Genomic DNA, 8,452 nt, shown 5'->3' with positions numbered 1-8,452 from the left:
CCTGTGCAGAGCCTATCGTAGTACAGTTCCCCACACTGTATGAAAGAGTACAAACACAAAACTCCTCAATCCAGAGACACATACAACATACAAACCCTCCTTCCCAAAAAGGCCTGTGGTGTTGATGGTATATTAAACAAAATGATAAAATATACAAACCACAAATTCAAATGGGATATACTGTACTTAAATGCTTTAACATCAACCTTGGCATCTCCTCACAAATGTGGAACTAAGGTCTGATCATATTCAAATTTGAGACAAATTTGACCCCAATAATTACCGTGGAATCTGCGTCAACAGTTTCCGCTGAAAAATCCTCAACAGCAGACTCCAACATTTTTTTCAGTGAAACCAATGTACTGAGCAAATGTCAAATTGGCTTCTTACCAAAATATCACACGACAGACCATGTATACACCCTACACACGCGTATTGACAAATAAACCAAACAAAAGCAATGTCTTCTCATTCTTTGTTGATTTCCAAATAGCTGTTGACACGACGGCCTGCTATACCATTTGATGAAAAGTGGTGTTGGGTGGAAAATATACGATTAATGTACACAAGAACAAGTGTGCAGGTGAAGGCACTCTAATAGTCTACAACACCCGGCCTCACCCTACTAGAATCTGAAATCAAATGTCTACTGTTTGCTGATGATCTGGTGCTTCTGTCCCCAACCAAGTGTCACGCCTTGGTCTTAGTATTTTGTGTTTTCTTTAATTATTTGTTTAGGACAGGGTGTGACATGGGTTTATTGTGTTGTCGTATTGGGTTTTTTGTAGGCATTGGGATTGTGGCTGATATAGTCTAGTATAGGCTTGGCTGCCTGAAGCGGTTCTCAATCAGAGTCAGGTGATTCTCGTTGTCTGATTGGGAACCATATTTAGGTAGCCTGAGTTTCACTGTGTATTTTGTGGGTGATTGTTCCTGTCTCTGTGTAGTTTCACCAGATAGGCTGTAATTAGGTTTTCTCGTTCCATTTGTTGTTTTGTATATATTTAGTTATTTCATGTATCACTATTTTTTCATTAAAGAACATGAGTAACCACCACGCTGCATTTTAGTCCTCTCCTTCAACTGACGAACGTCGTTACACCAAGGAGGGTCTACTGCAGCACCTAGATCTTCTGCACAGATTCTGTCAGACCTGGGCCCTGACAGTAAATCTCAGTAAGACAAAAATAATGGTGTTCCAAAAAAGGTCCAGTCGCCAGGACCACGCATACAAATTCCATTTAGAGACCGTTGCCCTAGAGCACACAAAAATGCTATACATACCTCGGCCTCCTAAACATCAGCGCCACAAGTTAAACACCACAGGTGACTTCCACAAAGCTGTGAACGATCTGAGAGACCAGGAAAGTATGGCATCAAAAGGGACATAAAATGTGATATTCCAAAAACAAATTAAAAAATACTTAAATCATTTAAAGAACCCATTGCCCTTTATGGTTGTGAGGTCTGGGGTCACCAACAAAGAATTCACAAAATAGGAAAAACACCAAATTGAGTCTCTGCATGCAGAATTCTGCAAAAAAAAGATTCTGTGTACAACATAGAACACCAAATAATGCATGCAGATACCCGCTAATTTTAAAAAATCCAGAAAAGATACATTAAATTCTACAACCACCTAAAAGGAAGCGATTCCCAAACCTTCGATAACAAAACCATCACCTACAGAGGCATGAACCTGGAGAAGAGGCCCTTAAGCAAGCTGGTCAAGCAAATCATGAGAAAACAAAAAGACAATTACTTAACACATTGGAAAGAATTAACAAACTAGAATGTTATTTGGCCCTGAACCGAGAGAACACAGTAGCAGAATACCTGACCACTGTGACTGACCCAAAAATTAAGGAAAGCTTTGACTGTGTACAGACTCAGTGAGCATAGCCTTGCTATTGAGAAAGGAGAGACTATGTACAGACTCAGTGAGCATAGCCTTGCTATTGAGAAAGGAGAGACTATGTACAGACTCAGTGAGCATAGCCTTGCTATTGAGAAAGGCAGACTACTTGTATCCAGTCAGTCAATCAATCAAGTTGATTGATCCCTTCTTACATCAGCAGAGGGTCACAAAGTGTCTGTCTGTCTGTCTGTCTGTCTGTCGTCTGTCTGTCTGGTTCGTCTGTCTGTTCGTCTGTCTGTCTGTCTGTCTGTCTGTCTGTCTGTCTGTCTGTCTGTCTGTCTGTCTGTCTGTCTGTCTGTCTGTCTGTCTGTCTGTCTGTCTGTCTGTCTGTCTGTCTGTCTGTCTGTCTGTCTGTCTGTCTGTTCCATAAGAAAACAGATTACGTGACCTCTCAGTAACCTGTCTGTCTGTCTGACCTTTTTTTGTTCCGTCAGAAAACGGCAGCGGACGGTAAACGCCAGGAGATCATCGTTCTGGACCCCAAGAGGAGTAACGCCATCAACATCGGACTGACCGTCCTGCCTCCTCCTCGCACCATCAAGACCGCCATTCTCAACTTTGATGAGTACGCACTCAACAAGGAGGGCATCGAGGTGAGAGATGATGATGATGAGGCATCGAGGTGAGAGATGATGATGATGAGGCATCGAGGTGAGAGATGATGATGATGATGAGGCATCGAGGTATAATGCAATTAAAGAATAGGTGTTGTGGTGCTGTAAAACCTTGGTAGAGCATGGGGGGAATAGGTGTTGTGGTGCAGATGTGAATTTCCTTTATTTTTCAGCTTCAGACCAATGCCTACTTCTGACTTAAAACATTGTTTTGTTGTTTTTTTTTACACCGAAAGGTGATATAAAATGTAAATTCCGATAGAGTCAACTTCATAAATACAATTCAGAGATGGCCACAATTTCTCTTGACAAGTTGCGGGTTTATACAGCCTTTTCTGTACAAGACCAGTTCTACCACACCTGATACTACTATTCACGGTCTCGAAGAACAGCTGAGATCTCAGTGAACAGCTGAGTAGGAGAATCAGATGTGGTAGTAGAATCAGGTGTGGTAGTAGAATCAGGTGTGGTAGTAGAATCAGGTGTGGTAGTAGAATCAGATGTGGTAGTAGAATCAGGTGTGGTAGTAGAATCAGGTGTGGTAGTAGAATCAGGTGTGGTAGTAGAATCAGGTGTGGTGTAGAATCAGGTGTGGTAGTAGAATCAGGTGTGGTAGCACTGGACTATTCATGGTAGAACAGCTGAGTAGTAGAATCAGGTGTGGTAGTAGAATCAGGTGTGGTAGTAGAATCAGGTGTGGTAGTAGAATCAGGTGTGGTAGTAGAATCAGGTGTGGTAGTAGAATCAGGTGTGGTAGTAGAATCAGGTGTAGTAGTAGAATCAGGTGTGGTAGTAGAATCAGGTGTGGTAGTAGAATCAGGTGTAGGTAGTAGAATCAGGTGTGGTAGTAGAATCAGGTGTGGTAGTAGAATCAGGTGTGGTAGTAGAATCAGGTGTAGTAGTAGAATCAGGTGTGGTAGTAGAATCAGGTGTGGTAGTAGAATCAGGTGTGGTAGTAGAATCAGGTGTGGTAGTAGAATCAGATGTGGTAGTAGAATCAGGTGTGGTAGTAGAATCAGGTGTGGTAGTAGAATCAGGTGTGGTAGTAGAATCAGGTGTGGTAGTAGAATCAGGTGTGGTAGTAGAATCAGGTGTGGTAGTAGAATCAGGTGTGGCAGCACTGGACCTGAACAGAAAATGCTGCATAACACTGTGAATTGTCAAGAGCAATTTGATAACTCCCTGATACAATGTAACAAATGACAAACTGCAGACCAATGAGAGAGAGACAGAGGCAATCCGATCAAAATGTACGTTCTGAGAAGCAAAAACCAGGACCTTCAGTTAGCGGTTCCACATTAACCCTTGTTTTATAAACACGTTAACCCTTGTTATAAACACGTTAACCCTTGTTATAAACACATTAACCCTTGTTATAAACACATTAACCCTTGTTATAAACACACTAACCCTTGTTATAAACACGTTAACCCTTGTTATAAACACATTAACCCTTGTTATAAACACATTAACCCTTGTTATAACCACAAATTAATGAAAATACAGTCATTAGATGCATAACACAAAAATAGATAAATTTACAAATCTGAAATTGGATCTTCTAAAATGTAGAACACAAAACTCCAGCCACATTTGTCCTAAGTAAACTTTCCAGCTGCAGTGAAACACATGTCCTCGTTTATAAATATGACGACAGGTGGGAAGTGTTCACAGATGTGGAACAGAGCATAAATGTGAAGTATTGATAGATTGTAGTACCATGTGTACTGAGTGCACTTTGAATTGACAGAATTCGTTTACCGGCTTTAACGGCATTTCTCCCGTGACAGGCGCATACCCACAATCCACCACTCTCACGGAGGAGGGCAACGACCTCTTTCTTCCTCGAGAGTCTGAGAGCTGGTCTCTCCTCCGTTCTTGCAAGACAAACGCAGTAGTACACACCATCACACTCGCTGACACCTTCCTGCCACTCAACCAACCCAAAAGGATCTTTTAAGATCCACCTAATATTTGCAAATAAGCAGCACTGTGTCAAAACAACTCACTAAAGACAATGATCAAAATGTACGTTCTGAGAAGCAAAAACCAGGACCTTAAGTTAGCGTTTCCACATTAACCCTTGTTATAAACACATCAACCCTTGTTATAAACACATTAACCCTTGTTATAAACACACTAACCCTTGTTATAAACACGTTAACCCTTGTTATAAACACACTAACCCTTGTTATAAACACACTAACCCTTGTTATAAACACGTTAACCCTTGTTATAAACACGTTAACCCTTGTTATAAACACGTTAACCCTTCTTATAAACACATTAACCCTTGTTTTATAAACACATTAACCCTTGTTATAAACACATTAACCCTTTGTTATTAACACATTAACCCTTGTTATAAACACATTAACCCTTGTTATAAACACATTAACCCTTGTTATAAACACATTAACCCTTGTTATAAACACATTAACCCTTGTTATAAACACATTAACATTAATTTGGTTTAAAATATATTTTTAAAATAGTTAAAAACAAGTTCACGTGTTGATAAAACAGTCTAATTTATACCAGTTAGTTTACTTATTGCGTTTGCTCTACCCAAGTTAGCAAGCATGTCATTTTCTTTCAACTGTGCACATGTTTGGTTGCGCTAGCCAGCAATGTGCTGCTTACACTATGTGGATGGCAAATGTGGATTCTAATGACAATAAGAGGACTGCATTATAAGAGGGAGCGAGCGTACGGAATTAATGCGATAAGGGCTGTAACGTTAGCTAAGTTTAAACGGCTTTGCTTTGGATGGTCAAAAATCAAAGTGTCTGTCTGTAGTGCTAGCTAGCTACCTATGCTTTGTGGAAGAATGTGGGATATAAGCTATTGTCAACATTGAGTTGTTACTGGCTAGCTAATTGGCTATAGCAGGCAAGGGCGTTCACTAGCTTATTTGTTTGTTTACACAGATTACTTCAGCCTTATATATAAAAAAATATAAAAAACATTCATTGGCAAAATATAGCTATCTAGCTTTCCTCGCGTGTTGGTTAGCTAGCTAGCCAATATTAGTTCTCATCTGACTGGTAACTTATTCATCTGTGGTATAATATTACATTAGCTAGTTAGCTAATGTTACAGCTGCTAGTTAGCTAATGTTACAGCTGCTAGTTAGCTAATGTTACAGCTGCTAGTTAGCTAATGTTACAGCTGCTAGTTAGCTAATGTTACAGCTGCTAGTTAGCTAATGTAGTTAGCTAATGTTACAGCTGCTAGTTAGCTAATGTTACAGCTGCTAGTTAGCTAATGTTACAGCTGCTAGTTAGCTAATGTTACAGCTGCTGGTTAGCTAATGTTACAGCTGCTGGTTAGCTAATGTTACAGCTGCTGGTTAGCTAATGTTACAGCTGCTAGTTAGCTAATGTTACAGCTGCTGGTTAGCTAATGTTACAGCTGCTGGTTAGCTAATGTTACAGCTGCTGGTTAGCTAGCTACCTAATGTTAGCTAATCAAATCTAATCAACATGCAGCTCACAAATAACAAGCAACTTATTTTTCATGTTGGGCAATTATCTGTTTTCATTTATTGACATAACCTCAGCTTGAGTACAAACATATAGCTAGCTATCTATAGTAGCTTAGGCTTGTCCTCAACCACTTCTTATCAGCCGCCACTTCATCGCTGGCTGCTGTCTGGCTGGTACAGGCAGCGAGCTGTTTGTGTTGTTGAGTTGTTGAGCAACCGAGTTGCTGGCCCGGGTTGATAGAACTCTGAGATTTGGGTGAAAAGAAATAGTTTAGCATTGTCAGAAATGCTACAAAAAGGTAGCACATCTTTGTATCTTAATGGGCGGACATGAGAGCGATGGATTTTTAAATATTTTTTATAAAAACTGTTGCATCTACAATCCAACGATTACTACCTACAGATGAAATTGTGGATACCATTTTTATGTGTCTGTGTCCAGTATGAAGGAAGTCACCTTTCCCCTCCCCTTTCCTATCATGGTCCTCTGCCCCCCCCCCCCCCCCCCTGTAGAAAATCTTGACGATGATCCCTTCGGAGGAGGAGAAGCAGAAGATACAGGAAGCTCAGCTGGCCAATCCGGACGTCCCCCTGGGCTCAGCAGAACAGTTCCTTCTCACCCTGTCCTCCATCAGCGAACTGTCAGCCAGACTACAGCTCTGGGCCTTCAAGATGGACTACGAGGCTACAGAGAAGGTGGGTGTGTGGACCGTTATGAGACAAGGAGAGACTGAGGCCATTATGAAGCAAGGTCGTCTCTGGCAGACAGAGAGAATGAGAACATTGTGAGACAATGTCCTCAGAGAGACAGAGGCCATTATGAAACAAGGTCTCAGAGAGACAGAGGCCATTATGAAACAAGGTCTCAGAGAGACAGAGGCCATTATGAAACAAGGTCTCAGAGAGACAGAGGCCATTATGAAACAAGGTCTCAGAGAGACAGAGGCCATTATGAAACAAGGTCTCAGAGAGACAGAGGCCATTATGAAACAAGGTTGTCTCTGGCAGACAGAGAGACAGAGGCCATTATGAAACAAGGTTGTCTCTGGCAGACAGAGAGACAGAGGCCATTATGAAACAAGGTCTCAGAGACAGTTCGGTCAAACAAAGACAGCAACAAATAATGCATCCCAAATGGCACACTGTTCCCTATATAGTTCACTACTTTTGACCAGGGCGCTCTATATAGGGGATAGGGTGCCATTTGGGACGCAAAGAAACTGGGAATGGAAAACATGCCTGTGCTTTGCTTCAGGAGCTGTGTTGTAAAGTTTACAGCCTTCCACAGGAAGCTGTGTCTTTTATATAGTTCTGTAAAGTTTACAGCCTTCCACAGGAAGCTGTGTCTTTTATATAGTTCTGTAAAGTTTACAGCCTTCCACAGGATGCTGTGTCTTTTATATAGTTCTGTAAAGTTTACAGCCTTCCACAGGAAGCAAACACACACACACATTCACACTTAGAGGAGAACGTAACATACCGTGAGGTAACAAATGGTCCAAGGTAATCAGAACCATGGTTGATAGTTACCAGAACAGTCTGCCCGGGGACACAAACCTTTTAACCACCTTTATGTGACCGTAAACAACCACAGATGGAGTACAGTGGTGAGTCAGTCGGTGAGTCAGTCGGTGAGTCAGTCGGTGAGTCAGTCGGTGAGTCAGTCTTTGAGTCAGTCGGTGAGTCAGTCGTTGAGTCAGTCGGTGAGTCAGCCGGTGAGTTAGCCGGTGAGTCAGTCGTTGAGTCAGTCGGTGAGTCAGTCGGTGAGTCAGTCGGTGAGTCAGTCGGTGAGTCAGTCGGTGAGTCAGTCGTTGAGTCAGTCGTTGAGTCAGTCGGTGAGTCAGTCATTGAGTCAGTCGGTGAGTCAGTCGTTGAGTCTGGTCGTTGAGTCAGTCGTTGAGTCAGTCGTTGAGTCAGTCGGTGGAGTCAGTCATTGAGTCAGTCGGTGGGTGAGTCGGTCGGTGAGTCAGTCGTTGAGTCAGTCGTTGAGTCAGTCGTTGGCGGAGTCAGTCGGTGAGTCAGTCGGTGAGTCAGTCGCTGAGTCAGTCGTTGAGTCAGTCGTTGAGTCAGTCGTTGAGTCAGTCGGTGAGTCAGTCGGTGAGTCAGTCTGATCTTTGAGTCAGTCGGTGAGTCAGTCGTTGAGTCAGTCGTTGAGTCAGTCGGTGAGTCAGTCAGTGAGTCAGTCGTTGAGTCAGCCGTTGAGTCAGCCGGTGAGTCAGTCATTTGAGTCAGTCGGTGAGTCAGTCAGTCGGTTGAGTCAGTCGGTGAGTCAGTCGTGAGTCAGTCGCTGAGTCAGTCAGGTGAGTCAGTCGCTGAGTCAGTCGGTGAGTCAGAGTCAGTCGGTGAGTCAGTGGGGTGAGTCAGTCGGTGAGTCAGTCGGTGAGTCAGTCGGCGAGAGTCAGCCGGTGAGTCAGTCGTGAGTCCAGCGTTGAG

General features: G+C 42.6%; 1 pseudogene; it reads left to right on the top strand.

The window, feature by feature from the left end:
* The first annotated feature begins 2,352 nt into the window (after positions 1-2,352).
* Positions 2,353-8,452, top strand: part of LOC124028636 — an 11,598-nt pseudogene continuing 5,498 nt past the window's right edge.

Source organism: Oncorhynchus gorbuscha, unplaced genomic scaffold (assembly GCF_021184085.1).
Source record: "Oncorhynchus gorbuscha isolate QuinsamMale2020 ecotype Even-year unplaced genomic scaffold, OgorEven_v1.0 Un_scaffold_4553, whole genome shotgun sequence".
In the NCBI taxonomy this organism is placed as follows: domain Eukaryota; kingdom Metazoa; phylum Chordata; class Actinopteri; order Salmoniformes; family Salmonidae; genus Oncorhynchus; species Oncorhynchus gorbuscha.
This window is presented reverse-complemented; position numbering and strand designations above follow the sequence as displayed.